Source organism: Podarcis liolepis (genome assembly GCF_965112155.1).
Source record: "Podarcis liolepis genome assembly, chromosome: 9".
NCBI lineage: Eukaryota > Metazoa > Chordata > Lepidosauria > Squamata > Lacertidae > Podarcis > Podarcis liolepis.
In genome coordinates, this window is record NC_139564.1 from 34,900,108 (window position 1) to 34,921,764 (window position 21,657).

At 42.2% G+C, this 21,657-nt stretch overlaps 1 long non-coding RNA gene across 2 annotated transcripts in view; it reads left to right on the top strand.

The window, feature by feature from the left end:
• Nucleotides 1–21,200, top strand: part of LOC310714658 — a 42,151-nt gene extending 20,951 nt beyond the window's left edge. Inside the window, exons 4-7 of one of the 2 annotated variants that reach the window (XR_014529932.1) lie at nucleotides 9,508–9,586; nucleotides 12,902–13,074; nucleotides 15,820–15,918; nucleotides 21,112–21,200. This is a non-coding gene — a long non-coding RNA (uncharacterized lncRNA). Of the gene's footprint in view, nucleotides 1–6,877; nucleotides 7,271–9,507; nucleotides 9,587–12,901; nucleotides 13,075–15,819; nucleotides 15,919–21,111 lie in introns of those variants that run through there. The other variant, XR_014529933.1, reaches the window with a different exon arrangement.
• The last annotated feature ends 457 nt before the right edge of the window (nucleotides 21,201–21,657 follow it).

The following is a 21,657-nucleotide window of genomic DNA, read 5'->3' on the forward strand; positions in this document are numbered from 1 at the left end:
AGCCTCAAGAAGCTGTGCTATGCTGGCTTGGGGAGGGCGACATGAGGAGCATGCCCTGGCTGCGCACCCCCTGTGCTACGCCACTGACTATGCATGTTTATTCAGCATAAGTCTGCGTTCAGTGTGCTTACTCCCAGGAAAGTGAGCATAGGATTGGAACTGCTATACTGCTTTGGGATAAAGAGATAGGGTTTGTTTGTACAATATTTACCATCTGGCTTTGCATGTCCTGCTTACAAAGTGTTTACTGCTCTGTCAATTTTGCACATTTAAGGTCGATTTTAATCTCTTTCTTTTCTTTACTCTCGTGCCTCCCCCCTCCGCAAATCTTTTAAACTTGCTACACAGATCTCTGCATGTAGCCTTTGGCTTTATTCATACTGTGAGAACTTTTGTTCGTGATAATTAGTCACTCATTGTGCTCACTGCCAGCTGTTCTTCTGCCTGTTGTGTCTGTTTTCCTAAACTTCAAAGAGACCTTTGAATTTTTTCAATAAAAAATGCATGTTTTTAAAGCAAAGAAGAACCTTCCTCAGCTTTAACGCACACTCTGGGTCATGAGATGTAGCTTGGAGGCAGGTCGAACTGTCCTAAAGTTTTGTTGTGTGTTGTGGGGCAAAAACCACAGTGAAGTTTGGATGTAGGATTATCAACTCCCTTCTCTGTTTGAGCATAATATTTAAAATGGGTTTTCCAGCTGTTAGGAACAACTTGAAAAGAATGAAATCTCAGCTATGGCTTATCCCCACCTGAGAGAAGATGATAATACTAAGAGAATTCTCTCCTCATCCCATCACAAAAGTTGCGACTAGACTTTCCCTTCCAATTTTTACTGCTTTCGTCATTCCTTATTGTCCATTTTCTCTATCTTCAAATCATTGTTTCACTTTGTTTCTACACCTTGGCCTCAGATAGTAAACCTGTCACTAATCTCAGTTACACACACACACACACACACACACACTTTCCATGCTATAATTCTGCTGCTGGAGAGTAGGGGACTCATTCCATGCCATGGTGGGTTACAATAGCCAGATTTGTTATCATAGTAGACAGCCATATGCTTCTGTTCCTTTAATTTGTAGTTTTTAATTGGAAGACTTATTTTCTTCTAGGTTGCAGCTTTCTCCTTGACTCCTAGATATCTGACAATGTTAACAGAAATAAGATCACAGTTCCATTCTGGTGACCTCACCTCTCAAATTTCAGTGGTATAATAACCTAAATTATATTTTATGTCACTCTTCATAATAGTCTGTCTCCTTTACTGCGCATTCCAACTTGCCTCCGAGACAGCAGCAAGTATCACTGCTGGTGTGATTTAAAATCTTGGATGAATACAAGTTCTGGAAAATAAAGGTGTGACAAATGCCTCTATAAATACTGGACATAAATGCTGGAGCTTTATTTTCCAGTTTCTGTTGTGGACAATTACATGTATCTCCACACCATGAAAACTAGGCACTCTTAGGAAATGAATTCTTTTAAGGCCTGAAGAAATTGTGATGCGATTTTTTAAGGGATGTCAAAGTAATAGAAAAGATTTTTTTAATGGATGGGAAAATGGAAGAACTAGATACAAATTGCATCAGCCTAAAAGATAACTAAAGTCTGTAATAATTAATATCAGTGTGGTCTGACGGACAGGTTGGTTTACATAGGTTGCCTTCCCCTAAGTAGACACATGTCTACTTTCAACATGTTCATGAGCATGTTGGCATCTGTCTGTCTCAGGAGACAATAAAGGAGTTCGCCTTTGGGTAGATTTTCAGAAATACATCGATACAACCCACAATAATTTCCGGGATAGTTACCACACTTGAAAAACTCATAACCTCAGGAATTCTGTATTATTTTGCTCATTTATTTATTTATATCCCAGTCTTCCCCAAGGAGCAAATGGAAGCTGGTTCTCCTACCCCTCCATTTTATCATCACAATAACCCTGTGAGACATGTTAGGCAGAGATCCAGCGTCACTTGTACAGTAAAATGCCTCTTTAAAGCAGCTGTTCAGTCAGCTTGGCGCAGATAGTGAATGTAAATTATGAACTATTTTACATAGTAGCAGCAGCAGTGGTAGAATGATTAATACACTATTTATTTGTCTGTTTAACTTGAGCTCCCCTTGAAAACTCATGGTAGACAACAGTTTCAGGTGCTCTTGCACATAACCAGAATCCTATCAACCATTTGAAACCTTCAGTTTCCCCATCATAATTTTTCTAACAGCAACTAATTATTATACCTTTGAAGCATCAGAAAGTTGCTCATTTATGGTCTTGTCTAGTTTATTGGGGAAGAGGCAAAGAATCTGGCTGCTCTTGTTGAGATAGTACACCAAGCCCATGGAAGGCCTGGTTTCACCACCACCCCAGTCCTCTTCACCAGACTCAATTGTGGCAACAGCAATAGTAGTGTATTGAATGTGTTTTCCCTGAGTTTGTCCCATGATTTGCTGAGTGTTGTGGCAAGTGGAAGAAAGTCTGTACATTGGATTTGCTTTGCTCATCCCCACCACCTCTGCCAGAGGCAGCTTAAGTTTACTATTAAGAAGAGTTTGGATTTGATATCCCGCTTTATCACTACCCTAAGGAGTCTCAAAACAGCTAACAATCTCCTTTCACTTCCTCCCCCACAACAAACACTCTGTGAGGTGAGTGGGGCTGAGAGACTTCAGAGAAGTGTGACTAGCCCAAGGTCACCCAGCAGCTGCATGTGGAGGAGTGGGGAAGCGAACCTGGTTCATCAGATTACAAGTCCACCACTCTTAACCACTACACCTTCTGCTCAGGTGCAGAGAAAAGGTCTATGTTCTCATTTCAGGCTGTGTAGCATAGGTAGGGAAGGAAGGTGAGATCAACCAGTGCTGGACCTAAGATTTGAGGTTCCCTTGGAGAAAGGGAAGAAAGGACAGAAAATAAACAGATTTTTAGGCATTCTGAAAACAACCTCTACTGTCTACTACGTTCCTGTTTACAAAGTCCTTCCTAAGTTAAACTGCTAGAACAGCAAACTGGGCCACTTTCAAAAGGTGTTATTTATCCTCAACTTCTAACTTATACAGCAATAGACAGCCTTCCATTCTGGATAAAAAGAGTCCCAGAAATTCCTCTCTCTGAGCTCTGTAAAGGCAGCAAAGCAATACATAATGAATAAGTTCCTCAATAACTCCTCAACCACATGGGCACAGTCTTGCTTCATAGTATTTCATCAGTTCCTAAAACAAGCCTGAATACCTTGAGCAACTCAGTAGTGGGCACTTTAAAATCTTACTATCCCATCTCTTATTCCATAAATCAAACTTGGTGGATGGAGAGAATGTACCACAATGACCAATTCAAAGTCTGTCTGCCTCAGATGAAACAGTTGCTGCAGCATGGAAGGAACCCTATAATCAGATTTTTGTTAGTATTTCTTTCCAGGAGTGCTGAGACTTGTCAGCAAAAAAATGCTGAGAAAATGCTAACGTACAGCATTTTGTGGTCAATTTTGGTGTTCTCATTTGATTTAGCTTTTGCTATCTCCATACCTTGCACTTCTTGTAAGTTATGAGCCAAGTAGAAAAGAGTGCAACCTTGAAAGTATACTTGCTACAGCTTTTAAGAAGTTTTTAATAATAATAACAATAATAATCCTGGGCAGGCCGGGTATTCCTGTTATATACCTGCTGGGATTGACAAGGCATCTGACCCTCATCTGAATCTCATAGCTCTCTTGACGAGTGCTTTGGTCTGCCCACCAGATTGTTACAATTCCATTCTCAAGTAATCAATTTTAATCTAGAATTTAAATTCTCAAAACTTTCTTATTTGTTAATTTGAGCAAATAAACCACTGCTCTCACTTCATTACAAACAGTATTTCTACCTGCAACACACTTGAGCAAATCTGCTCCTCTTCCTTTCACAGATATTTTGTTGTGATTTGCAACTGTAGCTGCCTCTGATTAGTTATCATTTAACTCTTGGGGGAAATAATTAGCACATCATGTGCATGGAAGTTGCCGAACCAATTAACCAACGAGAAGGATTACTGTTAATAGCACCAGTTTTCCTATAACTTGATATTGCTAGATAGTTTTGATGAACTGCAAAAGCATTTTTAGTTTGCTTTCTGTTGCCACCCTGGAACTTTTCTGTATTAGTGCCACTTTGTTTTGTACAATTCCTTGAAGATGAAGGAAAACAACTTTTCTGCTTGTATATATTGATAATATAATTTTGGTTACTGAGGACAAACAAGATTGTACAAAAACAAGATTGGGTGCAGGCCTGGCCAGGACCTAGGCGTCCTGACTGTGACAAAGATGACCTGTGTGCTTGCTTGCTTGCTTTCTTGCTTGCTTGATTAACAGCTGTTGGGAACTTCAAGGTCCCTGCTCTCCCTTCTTATGGTCTTTGTACTGGACTTGGAGACTCCAATAGAGAGCATTCCATGTCAAGAAGGAAGGCAGGTGGGCACCCTATCAAATAACAGGGGAGGAGCTACACGGAGGAGGGCCTTTTCACTGGTGGTGCCCATTGTATGCCTCGCTCTTCGCAGACCTGCTCTCTTTTGGCCTGTATTTTGGAACTTTATAATTTAGGAAGACTTTGGAAGAACTGGTTGACAAGCCTTATCAGTCACTGATGTATGAGTGGATTTTATTACTGCTATTCTGGGCTTCTGGTGCACCAGGGTTTACACCAGCATAATAGAGTTGACCAGGATGCCAGAAAGGATACAATTTACGAGCTTTCTCCATTATCTGCACAGCACATTAGTAAACAGTGCAAAGGCTGACCTGAAGCATTCCCTGCTGGTTACCTGATTTCAGCAGTAGGGATCGCTGTTTGGTAGTACCCAATTGGTTAGCTGTCAGATTCTAGAGAGCCCTATTGGTGGCTCTTAGGTAATTCACAAAATACAGAGTCCATTCATAAAACACAGTGTTCATTCATAAAGCAGTAATACAAATCTCCATTGCTACATATTGGGTGTATATTTCAGTGGTTGAACTTACAGGTTTATGGCCATGCTGTAGTGTAGTGCTTATGCGACTGTGAATAAAAAGTGGCTGGGCTCATTGTCTCGGGGTCTGGGGGGGAAGAGGTGACAAAACTGATTTTCAATAAGTGCCTCTCCCTTTACTCTGTACTCTGTACAGAGTACTCTGTACTCTGAATAGTGATACCAGGGACCTGGAAGGTGCAGTGCTTGTCAGTCCAACCCCTGCAGTCTCATCAGGGCTGACCTTAAGGCAATTGGAGCAATTTGGCCAAATTGGGCCCCATGTGCCGCTCCGAAGGGAGCCCCTGCACCAGGGCAGTCTAGATAGATTTTATTTATATCTATAAGATTTTGCAGACTTTGGCCGTGAACGGGCCCTACCAAAAAATAATAATAATCAAGTTGCTCCCCACTACTTCAAATTGGGCCTCACTTGCTAGCCCTGAGTCTCATAGTTGCTTGGCCTGAGTTACCCTGCCCTTGCATGAAGTCTTGGGTTTACAATTTTGGGAGAGGGGAGACTGTGGCACTGGGGAGTGGGCAGATCAGGGATCCAATCTAGTCCAGTCTTTAGTTCTCACAGTGGCCAACCAGATGCCTCTGGGAAGCCCGTAAGCAGGGCTTGGGGGCAATAGCACTCCTCTACTTGTGTTCCCAGCAGCTTGTATTCAGAGGCATACTACTTCTGATGGGGTGTATGGGGTAGTGCCTCTGGTAGGGACACTTTGCACTCCTTCTGGGGTAGTTTGTCCACCTTTGGCTGCCACCCTGGACTCAATTCTCACTTGTGGCTCCTAGAAGCTTTCAGCAGGTGACAGCAGCCACACCCTGGCTTCAGCTGGTTGGCTAAAATAGGTGAGGATAGCCAGTGTCTCAAGCCCTTGATGCTTTAGGGACTTCCCTGTATATGAAGACCGGCTCTGGTAGATTGAGCAGATGAGACCAATAATGGGTCCAACTTTCAAGAAAGCAGTTGCCGCATGTGCTGTGAAAGAAGTGAAAGGCAGATGAGGCTCATCAGTCTGGAAAGGTAGCCCATCTAGGAGAAGAAAAATTGATCCTAAATCTCCACCACCTTGTGGGGCATCTTCAGGAAAGGAAAAGGCTAAGGAGTAAACCCTACAAATCCAGAGTGGAGCCTTCTTCCAGCAACTCCTGTAGCCAAGCTGCTGTCAAACATATTGCTCTGCTGTCCTTTGGACCACATCAGCAAGGCCAAGAGTCGGGTCTTGTTGTCTGGGCAACCCAGGACCTCCATACACACTGCCCAGTCTTGCACTCCAAGGAGGTCACTTTGGTCTGCTAACACAGCAGTTCGACTTCACCCCCAGAGGCGCACTCCATTGTCTCTTAAGATGGATGGATGCCAACAACTACTTCTGACTCTGGAGATAATATAATATTTTGTCTGTTCTGAATTTTCCAGATTTTGTACACCTCTACCATATTCCCCATTGCCTTTTTTTCATAAACTAAATGGCCCAGAACATTGGAACCTTTCCTTATACAGGTGTTTCTCCAGCCCCTTGTTCTATTTACTTTCACTTTTCTGCATCCTTTCCAGCACTACAATATCCCTTTTGAGGTGAGATGACCAGAAATTTACACAGCAGTCCAAGTGTGGCCATACCGCAGACTTGTCTAAAGGCATTACAATATTGGCAGGTTTATTTTCAGTCCCTTTCCCAATGATCCCCAACATGGAATTCACCTTTTTCACTGCTAGTTTCAAGCTGCCTCCTATAAATATGCAAAGAAAACAGCAGCTGCTTTCAGGGATCATATCTTCTTTCTCACCAAAACAGTGAAAGATTCTAAAGTATAAATAATGCATGGTCCGTCAAGCTCTGAGAATAAATTTTGTCTTCTGCTTTGCTTTCCTTCAAGGTATGACAATTTAGGAAAGAGTTTGGACAGAAACCCTCTCTACTTCTGTTGATATAAACATGCTCGGCATCTCAAACCCCCTGCCACAGATCCTTAAGTTCAACCGACAGGAGCTGGAAAAGCATTTTCCAGGAGACAGACGCCACCCCATATAAACGTCTCCCCATAAAGAGAGAATCGCACAAACACTGGCAACAATGGAGAAGGCTCAAACCAAATTCACAAGGGACAAAACCATAAGCAGATCCAAAATTAATCAAACTTGATCTAATCAGTGGCTTGTTGGAGAATACAAGTTGTTTCTCTGTTTTTACAGAATTCAGATTACAAACTCCAGAGATGAGGGGAGGAAAGTGATGCCCCTTGTCTTAGCAGCCTTTCAGCAAAGAGAGCTGGTAGCTATTTTGAGTCCTTTGTGAATAAATACATACTGGCAATCTGAGCAGAATTCATGACACCTTTAAAGCAATGTGTTTTATTTCTTAAAGGCCTAAAGGAACTTCATTTTGGTCAATGTAAGAAGCATACAAGTGCAAGAGTTTTACATAAGAGCCCATTGGATCTGGCCAAAAGCCCACCTAGTCCAGCATCCTGTTCTCACAGGGGCCAACCAGATGTCTGTGGGAAGCCTGCAAGGCAGACATGAGCACAAGACAACAGTTTCCCCACTTGTGATTCCCAACAACAGGCATTCACGGGCATACTGCTTCTGAAAGGGGAGGTAGAACATAGTGGTGTAGCATAGGGGTGAGGGGGCCCATGGCCCCAGGCACAAAATTCTGAGGGGACACAACCCAGAACCCCCACAACAGGCTCTCTCACTGAAGTTGCTTGGCTGCTGCCTTCCAGAGCTGTGGGGAGGTGAGCCTCACCAGATCTGGGCCTTCGAGGCTGTAGCGACAGCTCCTTCTCCTCACAGCCAGCAAAGGAATGCCTGCCCCTGGGCGGAACTCCTGCTGGCCAGAGCCCAGACGCTTCCTGGCCTGTGTCAATCCTTCTCCGTGGCCTCCCTCCTGGTGTGTGTTCTTGGGTAGGCACCCCAGAGTGGGACTGCAGAAAGAAGAGCAGACCACTTCTCCAGGACCCTCTGGCACCCGCCCTCGAACTGTGCAGCCAAGGAGAGATGGCCACAGAAGGGCTGCACTCAGCGCCTCAGCCTGCTCTCTGCTGCCCTCCTCCTAGACTGCATCTGTGGCTCCAGTGCCACCGGGACTCCACCAAGCCTGCCAAGGAGCTCCAGCCACTGTCCCATCAGGAGCTCGCCAAGCTGAGAGGCTGAATGCAGGAGCCAGCAGGCAAACTCCATGAGAAACAGCTGTAGCAGGGGTGCAGTGAGAAAAGCCTGTCCTACATGACATCCTCAATGAGGTTAGGGTTCGCAATCCTTTCCTTGCCCAGGCACTGGCAATGCATGCTATGACACTGATAGAACATAGCCATTGTGGCTAGTAGCAATTGATAGCCTTATCATTCATGCATTTGTGTAATTATTTTTTTAAAGCAAGAATGGTAGCTAAATCTCACTGACTGGGCCAGCTCACACAATTGTTTAGGTTTCATGAACTGGAAACCCCAAAGGAATTGCTAGATATAAATAAATGGAGCCAGAAAAACTTTTTGACCCATCCCTTTCCCAACAATATGGTACAAGCCTCTAAATCAGGGGTCAGCAAACCTTTTCAGCAGGGGGCCAGTCCACGGTCCCTCAGACCTTGTGGGGGGCTGGATTATATTGGGGGGGAATGAATGAATTCCTATGCCCCACAAATAACCCAGAGATGTATTTTAAATAAAAGCACACATTCTACTCATGTAAAAACATGCTGGTTCCCGGACCATCCGTGGGCCGGATTTAGAAGGCCATTGGGCCGGATCTGGGCTCCGCGCCTTAGTTTGCCTACCCATGCTCTAAATAACCTAAATAGCTTCCCTCTGCTCTTTGGTGTGAAAATTGGGCTCGAATCGACACCTAATGCCAGAATGCTTCACTATTTGCAGGTAATGCTATGTTCAAAATTTCTATGGATAAACATTGAAGATTCACACACTAATAGCACCATCTTAAAACCAGTGATGTGCAAGTGATTCCCACCAGTTTATCCTAGGTTTGCCTGTGTGCCTGATTTGAACATGTTTTGGAATTTTCATATTGCAAAATTATATTTGAGTCCCGTCCTTTAGCACAGAGCTGGAAATGTGAAAAGCAGTAGCTGAAAAAATATAATGTATTTACATCACACTGGATGTACATTGGAGCAATGTAGAATGTGCCAATATGATTTTTTCTGCCAATATGTGCAACACCATTCATATACAGCATGTGATTCCCCCATATCTGCCAAGAGAATGAATATGCAACCATTTTGTGTTCTGTGGATGGGTATTGTGTGATTTATGAAGAATATCCTGGAAGGCTGAAATGCTCCCCCGTTGGATAAAGCCAGCACTAGTAAAATATAAATTGCAGCTATCTGTTTCAGTGCCGCTTCATTACAGTAATTTGTTACCACCCGTGAGCATGGACAGCTTTTACAATTACCAAATTAAGAAAGCAAGATAAACAAAACAACACAGTTTCTGATGCATTATTGAAATGGTGCTCAAAATACCTTCCTTCCTTATCTTTGCAGGAGAGAAAGCCTAGAAACAAAACAAAACAAAATGTTAACTGGTTCTTAAGGACTGAATACTATTTGTGAGCAGCACAGGGTGAGAATAATGAACAAATATGTGTTTTGCTTATTCCTCAGATTTTGGGGGAATATTTTTTGCTGTTGACTGAAGAGTGACGAGGGGGAAAGCAACAACAAAATATTGAGTTTCTTTGGCTTGGTACCCTATACACATTATTGATCTTGCATCATAGCGTGCGTTCAACAATGTTTGCTTCAGTAACTGCTGGCCACAACAAAAATAAAAGGTTGAAAAAGCAGAGAGAAAAGTTTCCAAAAGTTAAAAAGTAATAATGTTTTGTTTCATCTCTACCCTTTGTGTCAAAATTGAAAAGTATTCTCTTGTAGCAAAATTATCAGGCAAAATCCTGTGCTTCTTCAAAAGGTTAGAATGGCAAGATACCCAAAGCTATGTGTCAGGGAACTGCCATCAGTACTGGAGGGGAAGCGCAAAAGCCAGAGGGATTCCAGAGAGCGTCCAGGGATCGGGAGGAGCAGCCCATCTTCTGGGGAAGAGAATCAGCGTAGCACCAGTGGAGAAGGGGGGCAGGTGGGGGAAGTGGCGAGGCGGTCCCATGACTCCTTGCCTGGGACCAGCGGGGAGAGTAGCGGTCCTCCGTTGCCCACACCCTCCCTGCGCAGAAGGCTTTCGCGCAGGGAGACTAGGCGGAGACTAGGCGTCAAAGAACTTCTTTGCTGGAAGAAGTTTAAGAAACGCCCACTCACGGATTCTGCCAGCGATTGAGTCAGCCACGGGTGAGTGGCTGTCCGGACAGAAGAGGTTCACTTTGGCAGCCCAGCCAGGTGTTTGCACCCAGCCAGGGAGATAGGCACCTGTTTACGCACGAGCAACCCCTAGAACCATTACACTATGTTTGTCATCCAAAATACAAAAATGGAAAAGGAAAGAATTTGTAGACCAGCCTTTTCTAACCAAGTGCCCTCCAGACAGGGCTGCTGGGAGTTTGCAGTCCCAAAAATCTGGAGGGCACCAGGTTGACAGAGGCTACAGAACTCTGTTTCTGTGTCTATGAATGGCACATGAAGCTTATCCAGTTTCTAAAGAGAAATACAGTGGACTTTCTTCAGGATGGTTTAAACCAAAATTGAGATGAGCTTAAACTCCTCCCTTCATAAAGAGCTGATCCATTTTTTATTTTTGCAGAAACCCTTTAGGGTATTTTCCATGCACTCTCTGTTTACACTGCATTCAGTTTAAGAATAAACTTGTTTTATAACTTCTTGGGTTTGGATCAATCTTTTAACCACTATGTGTAGGGCACTCTTGTTTCTCAGATCCTTCTGTTTTTATAACTCAAAGAAACCCTAATTAAAGAGGGAGGGAAGTAAGCTAGCATGATTACCTTTGAAACAAGCTTTTGCAATGCAGAAGGAGAGAAAGGAAGAGACAACCTTTAATCCTGGGCAAAGGAAACAAAGAGGATGGGGGGACTGTAATGGGTCCAGGAAGGAAACAGAGGAATTGTAATGCTGGCTAAGGGAGCAGGACCAAGGAGGACCTGACAGAGAAGGAGGCTAACGATAGAACCACTTTCAGAATGCAAGACAGTCTTTGAGCTAGGGAAACAGGAAAAAACCCTTCCTGTTTCCAGAACCCTAAAACTTTCTTGCAATGCTGCCCCATCAGAGGGAGAAATGGCTGTAAGGAGGAGGGGAAACATTGGAGCTCCCCTCTTCTGCTGGCATGCAAGTCCTCCTCAGCTAAGTGTGTGTGTGTGTGTGTGTGTGTGTGTGTGTGTGTGTGTGCACACGCGCCTGCCTGCCTGCCTGCCTGTGAGAGAGATATCTGTGTGCATGTGGCCACTTCCACTTTGGCCGCACCAGCTGCTGGCATGCAGCCCTCAGAAGGGTGGCCATCACTCAATGTGGCCCTCAGGCTTTAAAAAAAGGGGGAGCTGCCCCTCTCTAAGCTTTAGAGACCAGTGATGCATCAGCAGAAAACGTAAGCCAGATAAACCTGCTCATGTAAGCTGTCAAGCAATGTAAACAGTAGAATGCTGGAGGAGTGAACTTGCTCAACAGCTCATCGTCTATTAAAAGAAAAATCACAAGTTTTTTGTGTGTAGGTTGGCCATTGGCACATTGTCAGAAACAATTCATAGATACGTTCGCAAGTCAGATTTGAAGGCAATAAAGAAATGAAGAAGGCAAGAGGGACAGGATAACCTGGTGCCATGGAAACCTGTGGCTGACTAAGATCAGATGCTCCTCCTATGGTTGCACACAGGGCTTGCAGTTTTAGCCTGTTGAACAAATAAGGTTGAAGAAATGCTTACCAGACCTTGCAACACTTTGAGAGCCAAATTGGATGTTACAAGAGGCATTGAACTGCTGCTGCTGCTATTTATTCCCTTGCTCTTATTTCACTGCAGCAGCTGATGCAAGCAATGAATGACATGCCAACGTTGTGCTGTGCATCTTCCTCTCCCTGCCTGCACCCTCCGAGGATACAGCATGGGGTCAGGGAGGAGAGGAGTGTGTGGTGACATGCAGTTTGTATTTGACTTAAAAACAAGAGGGAGCAAAGAGTAGGGAATGGAGGATACATTTGGTTTCACTTCTCAATTAAAGGCAAATCTACCTAATTCACACTTTCTGAACCAATACAGTGGTACCTCAGGTTAAGTACTTAATTCGTTCCGGAGGTCTGTACTTAACCCGAAACTGTTCTTAACCTGAAGCACCACTTTAAATAATGGGGCCTCCTGCTGCTGCCGCGCCACCGAAGCCTGATTTCTGTTCTTATCCTGAAGCAAAGTTCTTAACCTGAAGCACTATTTCTGGGTTAGCGGAGTCTGTAACCTGAAGCGTATGTAACCTGAGGTACCACAGTACAAAAACCAAAACGCAACCATCCTTTGAGATTTGCATTTATCTCAATTTTGCCATGCAGTTCCCAGCCAAGTAACAGGTGCAAAAATGCATACATGGGGGTAAAGTGTCCATAAACATGCATATATTAGTGAAAATGGTGCATTATTTAAGGGAGATCACTTTGGAAAAATATGTATATTAGGAAACATTGTATATGAATGTGTATATTAGGAGAAATTCTCAGTAAAATGCTGGTGATTTTCATGAGGAGGAGGAGAAAAATCACAAAGTGTGGAAATGTGGAGAACTGCACTTAAAGATGGGAAGAATGAGAAACTGAGAGAAACCAAATCTGACACATTTCACTCATCCCTAGCAAAGAGAGAGTTCTGAATCTCTCCTTTGATGTTCCTCTGTCCTCCAAATGGTGTGGAGTTAAAGAGGTAGAACTTTGGATGAGGGAGTACTAGAGACTTGGATTTTCTTTATACTATGTGCTTTATTTGCAAATATGCAGGGATAACATACGTGGAGGCAAAGAGCCATGCTGCAAAGTAGCATATCCACAATTCCACATTGGGCCCCTGCAGGTGAAAAGATCACGACACTGGGGATATAGTACCTGAACATTTCAGAACACTGTAAACGAATATAGTAGCCAACATACAAATGCCTTTTTAACAGAAGCAGGTAGGTAATATTTATCATAACTACAACAGGTATAGTCGATTATTAATTCATTTCCTATGAGGCTAAATCAATATTCAAAAGCTAAAGTTAAGACTCCACATTAATTTTGCAGGAAGATAAATGATTGCTCAGGTTAATCATATCAACCCCCCGTTTCACCAGCTGCCACAGATTAATAGTTTAAAAAAATTAAAGCACAAATGACTTTGTCACCTTCACTGGTGAAAAATGACTTACTCAGTCTAAAATTATATTCTAATGAGTTTAAATAAAAAAAGAGCAAATGTTACCTTTCAAAGGAGACCTGAGACCTCCATTTTGACAAAATAAAAGAGATAGTGCAAATTCAGGGGCCAGCTACACTTTTAAGACCACAATAATAAAAAAATAAAATAGATGACAAAACTGGACTTGAAAATGACTATACACTTCTACAGATTTTAATTTTCTTCATTTGAATATAAATGTAGCCAGGATTATTTACATGTGGCCTTTTCATGCTTGACCAAGAGTTTTGTGGGAATACTAAATGAAAGCGAATTCTGAAATTAATTTGTCTGAGGAAGGGCTGGGGAACCTATGTCTGTCCATATGTTATCAGACTCCAGCACCCACCAGCCACAGCCAGCATAGCCAATGGTCAGGCGTGTTGAAAGTTGTGGTTCAGCAACATTTGAAGTCCCACAGGTTCCCCACCCTGGTTTAAGGGAATACAAGAATATACAGCTACAGCTCATCATGGGTATTTACCACAGAACTTGAACTTTGATAATGATTATAAAATATTTATCATCTTCCTCCTTATAGCAGTGTGTGTGTATTAAGGAACTGTTCCCATTTCATAGAAGGGTAAATGATAGTTCTACCATTTCCATTGTAAAGACATTGAGGATGAGAGAAAATTCCACACCCAAAGGCCACTCTGTAGATTCATGACGCAGGTGAGGACAATAATCTGCTCCATTGGATGAACTGTTCTTTAAAACATGCCAAAGCCTGTCTGGGTATAAACTCAAAGCTTAAACTGCCTAGATGTTGTTTCTTCATTTTTCACCTGTTTAGCTACCTCAGAGACCCATGTACACATTCTCAGTATGATTCATTGCCAGAAATAACACTTCATCTTTTCAGAGGTTCAGACACCACAATCTGATACACCCACTTATCTGGAAGTCAGCCCATTGAACCAAATGGAACTTACTTCTGACATCTTTATTTTGCAAAGTTCAGCTGTCCCTACACTTATCAGAGTTCAATTGCCACCTGACTTTATGTATGAAAAAGAACAGGTGAGGCCAATTTTGAATTGAAAAATGTTTAGGGGGTGCAAGGGTTAAGATGCCTTCCCAGACTGTGTTTCAATTTAAAGAGAGAAAGAGAGAGAGAGAGAGAGAGAGAGAGAGAGAGAGAATCATCACAAAATGTCTAAAGTTTGTCCCTAAACTTGACTTTTCAGGGTGGTGAAAGTTCAGTTGGGGCCCTTATAATGGCCAAATACTGCTATGAGGCTTCAGTTTACTTTTGTTGTTGTTTTTATAATTGATATCATGACACAGGCAGGGGATGGGGAAGAAACACAGCCATGGTTCAAAATTCGTACTTCTCTGATTTTTGCAATGCAGTTCCATAGCCAGGAGTTGTGTACAAAATACCAAATACTAAAGTAACGTATACACAAAAATGCATATATTCATGAAAGTAACATACAAAACTGCTTTATTGAAATTAGTTTGCAAAGATGTGTATATAATGATAAATTTGCACTAAAATGCTGGTGAGGACTTTATTTAAAAAATCACAAACTGATGAGGAAGTGTGGAGAACTGAGGGGAAATGAAGAACTGAGAGAAACAAAAATTGGCAGATTCACCCATCCCTAAACTTGGAACACCTCAGATAAGGCAGAAAGGTGAATGAATGGCAAGAATAAGCTCCTCAGATATGAAATCTAGTCACTTCACTAGGGATAGAACCATATTCTAGGCTTCACAAACAAATATTCATGTTATTCCTGATTCAGCAGTGAACTGAGGCACCCACACCCATTCCTGCTGTTCCATTCGGAACTGATTTTCATCAAGTTATCACATCAAGCAGTGATAGAAATATTCATGATATCCTGAAGTGGCATATTACATTAAAATATTTCAAAGTGACTGGCCTGGTTGAGCATCAATAAGAGGAAAACGTATTGATGAAGGCCTACAACTAATGCTGCCTTTTATAAATATCCTGCCAGACAAATAATGGCTCTCAATGGATTCTGATGTGATGTACAGTTTTAAAGTAAATGCTATATTGCCAAGAGGCTCAAAGGAAACTGCCACCACAGTACAGTGGGCTGACTAATAGGATTTATCTTCCCTACCACAGAGATTCAGCAAAAGACTCAGTGCCCCCAAGTTGAATGTAGATTGATCCATCAGATTCACTGAGATGCCAAAACCTCCAGGTAAAATGCTACAGGTAAACAGATGAGGAAAGTTTGCTGGTGATTCTCTTAGACAAAAGAGCCGCACAGGAAAATGCCTTAAAACCCTGATTGTGCTGAGACTTGGAAACAGATTTCCATGAAGCCTAAATGGAACCACTGAAATGGTAGATTTGCCTTTTTTTCCTCCTGATTATTCACTGCCAAATGTAAAACACTCATTTCATCCTCTTAATAGTGACTCAGTATAACATTGTAAAGGCTGTCTGCAGATTCTCAATTGGTTCCAAATTGTACAGTCTATTTCTTTTCAGATTCTTACAGTATGTTCAGAATTTAAATAGACAGTAGATGGATTTCTTCCTGTCAAAACCCTGTGGTTTTTGAACTTATGAACACACTGTTATTCTGAGGTAAGTTTCTAGTCTAGCCCCAAAAGCTGTTCTTGGTGCAGGATAAAGGGGCTCAAATCACACACTGTGAGGTAAAATAATTTGTCACCTGGTGATACTCAGGACATCTGAAAAGGCTCATGAGACCTGAGTGACACTTGCAAAGGAAGGGACCATATAATTTATCCTGCCCATCCTGTGTCTTCAGCTAGACAGTACTGGAGCAGGAATGGAAATTAGTTCCTATGCCAGTAATGTATAAATTGAGCTTCTATCTTCAGTCAAGGAAAGGAGGGGAGGAATGACTGCCTCTACATTACACTCTGATGTCAAATTGTGTCATGCAAAAGAACATTATTGCTTCCGAATCCATAAATAGCCAAGCCCAACACCATTCTGAGTTTGAATTTATTGTATACTTCTATAGATGTGCATTATACAACATTATATAGGATTCAGCAAATTCTGAATATACACCTGGTCTTTGACACTTAAGAGGTATTTTAAGGACCACCTCTATTTTTGTGACTGTAATCTTCATAATCATGAGTTTCTACATTGCTTTTAATGTTTCATTTTTAGGACCTTAGGGTGACAGGCAGGTGAAGAAGAAGATATTCAAAAACAGCTAGTGTTGACTACTGAGGAGTTCTCATGGGGCTAGCTAACTTATAAGACTCCAGATCCAAATGTGTGACAACAAACCTACTCTCCATGATAAGATGTTGCATCACTCCTCCTTTGGGAGAGCAATAGGGTTGGGTTCCAAAACTCATATAAATTAAATAGAAATGGAAGCACAATTGCTATATTCCTGCCCTTCGAAGCTGAAAGCAGGACTATGATTAAATAATTGAACTGTCTCACCTTGTGCAGTCATGTTAAATTCCAACAGCCTGGAACAATTAATCTTTATATTGGTCTTTCCTGCCCTGCCATATGCATTCTTGTGCTCAAACAGTTTAAAAAAATCTTTTGTTGCTTGATTATTTGTAGATGAGTGTGAGAGAGAGACAAGATCATGGAAAAACTGGAATCAAGTAGATATGAGAAACCTGCAAGAAGGATAAGAGCACAACAACAACAACAACAACAACAACAACAACAACACTATGGCCATTTATAAGCCAGGATTTCCAGTGCTGTAGGGACTTTAAAACTCATTCAGCTGAACACATGTGGAAGCCCCTTCTAGATCTTTGCACACACTTTTAACTTCAGCATGTTCAGGTAAACACCTAAAGAGGGCTTATGATGAAAACTGGTTCAGGAAACAGTCAGTGCATCACAGGGGCATTATCTTCCTTTTTGTCTTTTTCCCCATTGTTACTCTTCTTGACCTTATGAAATAGGCCTCAAGGCAACATTAGCAAGGTAAATGGCATGCTAAGGGCATTATACTGTAATTTATTGTAGAATGGAAACACTGCTGTGTGTGATAAATGCAGGAAGAAGCAGGCAACCAACCAACTATGTCTTCTTACATCCAGAGAGTAGAGCTGTGTCCACTGACCCAACCCTGCCATCGCATCCGCTACTGGCTCAGTCCCACTTCCATCCATGCATGGGAGGAAAGTCTGTAAAAGGAATTCTGTGTGACACATATAGGCATGATCTGACTTCCAAATCATGGGAAGAGCCTTTCGTACATGACAAGATTCCCTTCACACCCATGCTCAGAAATGGAGACAAAACGCTTAAGACCCAACTGCCGTGTGTTCGGCCTGTTCAGTTACTCATTTGTCTGAGCACCTGGTATTAGCATCGCTGCATATACCGAAGCCAAAAAGAGAAATCATGCCCTTTCCTGTTTTTAATGATTTCTAAATAAAACAGTTCCGAACATAGACATTTCCAGCACGATCATTAATTAAGCATGGACAGAGGCGACACATCAGAATTCACAGCTTGTCTTGATCTCACCATCACATGCAAACAGACTGATCCTCATTAAGACTTATTTGTACTGTAAATATACTTTTAAATTATGCCTGAAGTTGGAAAGTACAGGCACCTCCATCTGGTCTAGAGTGCCTTGTGTGTAACATCACATCAGAAATATCTAGCATCCCTTCATCCTATGGATATAGTTATCTTAGGTGCAACTGTACTATTCATGATGATGTTCCCAAGAACAGACACAGTTGCTTATAGCCTAGTATATCATTTCAACATTCGTGGTTTAGACTAGATACTAACATACCTTTGGGCCAATCTCTTATGACAATGTGGACATCAGCTTGGAATGCTAAAACCTGGGGTCAAACCATGGGCTCAGTCATTAGATTGCCACATGGCCCTTGCTATCTCACGATCTATCAGCCAGAGAAGGAGTTACTGCGGGGACCTGACTTCCTCACATCCCATGTGAAAGAACACTCTTCTGCAACTCCCTGTTAACTAAGGATGCAGAGCTGAGGGAAGATAGGCTTTGGGCCACAAGGAGGCTGCACCTCCTGCCTCTCTAGAAGAACATAATGGAAGGAGGGGGGGGACCAGCCAGTTCCTCTGTCTGAAGATGTCTTCTGCTTGGGGGCAGTCTGGTCCGAGTCTGGTTGAAAGATAAGGAAGCATAAAAAGGAGAGCAAGGGCTTTGAAGTTGCCCATCAACAATTAGCAGGACCTGGTCAACAGAGTGAGCAGGCACACAAATCACCTGGTGGCTTCCTCACTACTGTGAGATACATTGTGTTTTTATTTAAACTACAGCAATTATTTCTAAGTTTTTGTGCATGCCTATAAAATAACACCTGCACATCTTAAGCAAATTGGTGTCCCCTGTTTTTGGGTGATGCAAATCCTCATTCTCAGCAATGCATAACTGCCCCCCCCCCCAATCCTGGCTCAATTGAACAGCCACTGAAGGAGCAGCTGCCCCAGTGCTTGCTTTCCTCTTCCCATCCACTGACCATCTTTGTTTTGGGTCTACCAGATTATGAACCTACCGGAAGGGGCTGTTTTATCGTTTTAACCTAGGTGTATATCCTTTTGAAAACGTTAGATGCTGTATCAGTGTTAAATTATTATTCTCAGAGTTAGGTTTCAGCCTCCATTTTCTGTTAAATTGAAATACTTATGACCCACCTTATGGGATTGTTCTGAAGGCAAATTAATGTCAAGATGTGCAATACAAAATTGAACAATCTTACATTGTTAATAATAGTGGTAGCCTTGAAATCCTTGAAGTGGCATTTGGAAGGGTGGCCAGATTAATCTCACACGCGTGTTTGAACATGACCCCACCTGTTTGGCAAATGCTTCAAAGCTGAGAAACATGGGACCTTGCAAAGCCAAGGAAGTTCTTAAAATATAAAAACAAACAGCTGCTTAGCTTCGCAGCAAGGGAAATTGGAGGGGTACCACTGAGCCTGGCATGAGAAAAAACAGAAGTTTCATAATTCTCTAGAGCCTTGTCCTGCTTCTCTGACGTGTCTTGAAATATAGCTCAGCTGCAGTCATCACAACTGAACTGGGAGCATAATTCACAGCTATTTTAGCCTTTTTAAACATGTTGTTGAGAGCAGTCCAACGGCCTGAATTGCACAGAATGAAGGGAAAGGAAGAAGAATATGACAGGAAACCCAGCCTCAAAAGCAGAAGGTTGGAATGACCGTCAATACCAAAAGAGGTGTATTGATGGACCTCCTAGAGGATTCTAATTATTTTATATTAAACCCAATGAATCATCATACTTCAGGCCTGGCCAGTGTAACGAAACCTTTTCATTCTCTTTGTCCTCACCAATAGTCTGCCTCTGAAGGAGCGGGGGAGGGGATGCTCAGCTCATTTTTCTGTATTCCTGTTACGGAGTTACTTGAAGGAAGGACCTACTCACAGTGCAATGCTGCCCCCTGGAGTTAAAAGGATGACAGTTCGTTTCCCCAAAACAGTACAGCTCAGAACTGCCACCAAATTCAATGCAAGTTTTGAGTTGATTCTTCAAACAGAGTCACCTCCTTTATTTCTGAGGGTACCAAACACTATAGCATAAAGTACTGATGATCATTATGAAACCATCCCTTAAAATAAGTGTTGGATAGCTTTATAGAAATCCATTAAAAAACAAAAGTAGTCTCACATTCCTTCCATATAAATGATTCCTTTGAAATCATTATAAGAAAGCTCACTTGAAAAGAATTCTTGAAACACTGAGTTCAAGACAAGAGTTAATTTTCTTATGGATCATGCTTTGATTTCAAGACACTGAAGAGATGGGATGGGAAACAAATTTGGTTGGTTCAACAATTTAATACAAGCCTAGGGCTTGCTAATCGGAAGGTCGGTGGTTCGAATCCCCACGACGGGGTGAGCTCCCGTTGCTCGGTCCCTGCTCCTGCCAACCTAGCAGTTCAAAAGCACGCCAGTGCAAGTAGATAAATTGGTACCACTGTGGCGGGAGGGTAAACAGCATTTCCGTGCACTGCTCTGGTTTCACCAGAAGCGGCTTAATCATGCTGGCCACATGACCCAGAAAAACTGTCTGTGGACAAACGTCGGCTCCCTTGGCCAGTAAAGCGAGATGAGTGCCACAACCCCAGAGCCGTTCGTGACTGGACTTAACTGTCAGGGGTCCTTTACCTTTACCCTTTTTTTACCTATTTTGCACTTCCTTAACCTTTCCATGAGTGAAAACACAGGTATGCTGCAACAGTCACCCTTCTCTGAATTTTGTAATGCAGTTCTCAAGCCAAGGAATTCATACAAAAATGTGTATATTAGGAGAAAGTGCACACACACTCTGTATGTCAGGGGAAATAACATACAAAAATCTATTGTATTAGTGGACGTCACCTGCAAATATACGTATGTTGGGATGAATATGCATGAAAAATGCTTACAAATTTTCGTGCTGACTTTTCATGCTGACAATGGCAATGTGATGGGGGAAGGAGGGTCAAAGCCACTTACTGCTGATGCCGGCACCAATAAAGAGGAGACAATAAAGAGGAGCAGCCGCCAGCCATTGAGCTGTGCGGCCACTGTGTTCAGCTCTGCCTCGGCTCCTCCCAATGTCCTGACATCACACGCATGACATCAGAATGTTGCAATGTTGTTTGATGTCGGTTCCCTCCCTCCCCCCCCATCACCCTCACAAGCTGATGCCTCTGAACTGAGAGAAACTAAAAGCAACAGATTCATCCATCCTTAGAACAGACTGTACTTAAATTAATGATGTGGAATTACACAACATAAGTGTTTCTTTTTTAAGGACAGATATTGGAATCTAAGCTATAATTGGAAAAGAGAAGTTGATGAAGTGAAAGCACAGAGCAGGGAAGCTTCTTTCTTCAAGCGCATGGGTTCTAAACGCTATCTCAGCACCAGGGTTCACTCATAATAAAGTTGCTTCTTTTAAAACACCTGTTTCATAATTATCTTTGGAATGAACTTCACTACAAAAAGGGGGTGGCAACTGCTAGGTATGGTTTGCCTTCCTGTTGTCTCAAATTATTTGTTGCTATTTCTTTACCAAACTTGTGTACAGCTTTATATTTCAAGATATCTTTAAACAATTTACAACTCAACAAAAATAAACATGTTACAAGAAGATGCAACTTCTATATTCATTACAACTGCTACTGTTAATAGTATTAAAAATATGCATTTAAAGTAGGATAAGTATCCATAAGTAAAATAAAAACCTAAAGCAAATCATTAAAAACAAACCTCAAGATACTGCATCAGATGGCAATAAGTATTACAAAACAAAAAGTGTCCTCGTATGTAATAATACACTCACTCGGCAATCATACTCTTCAA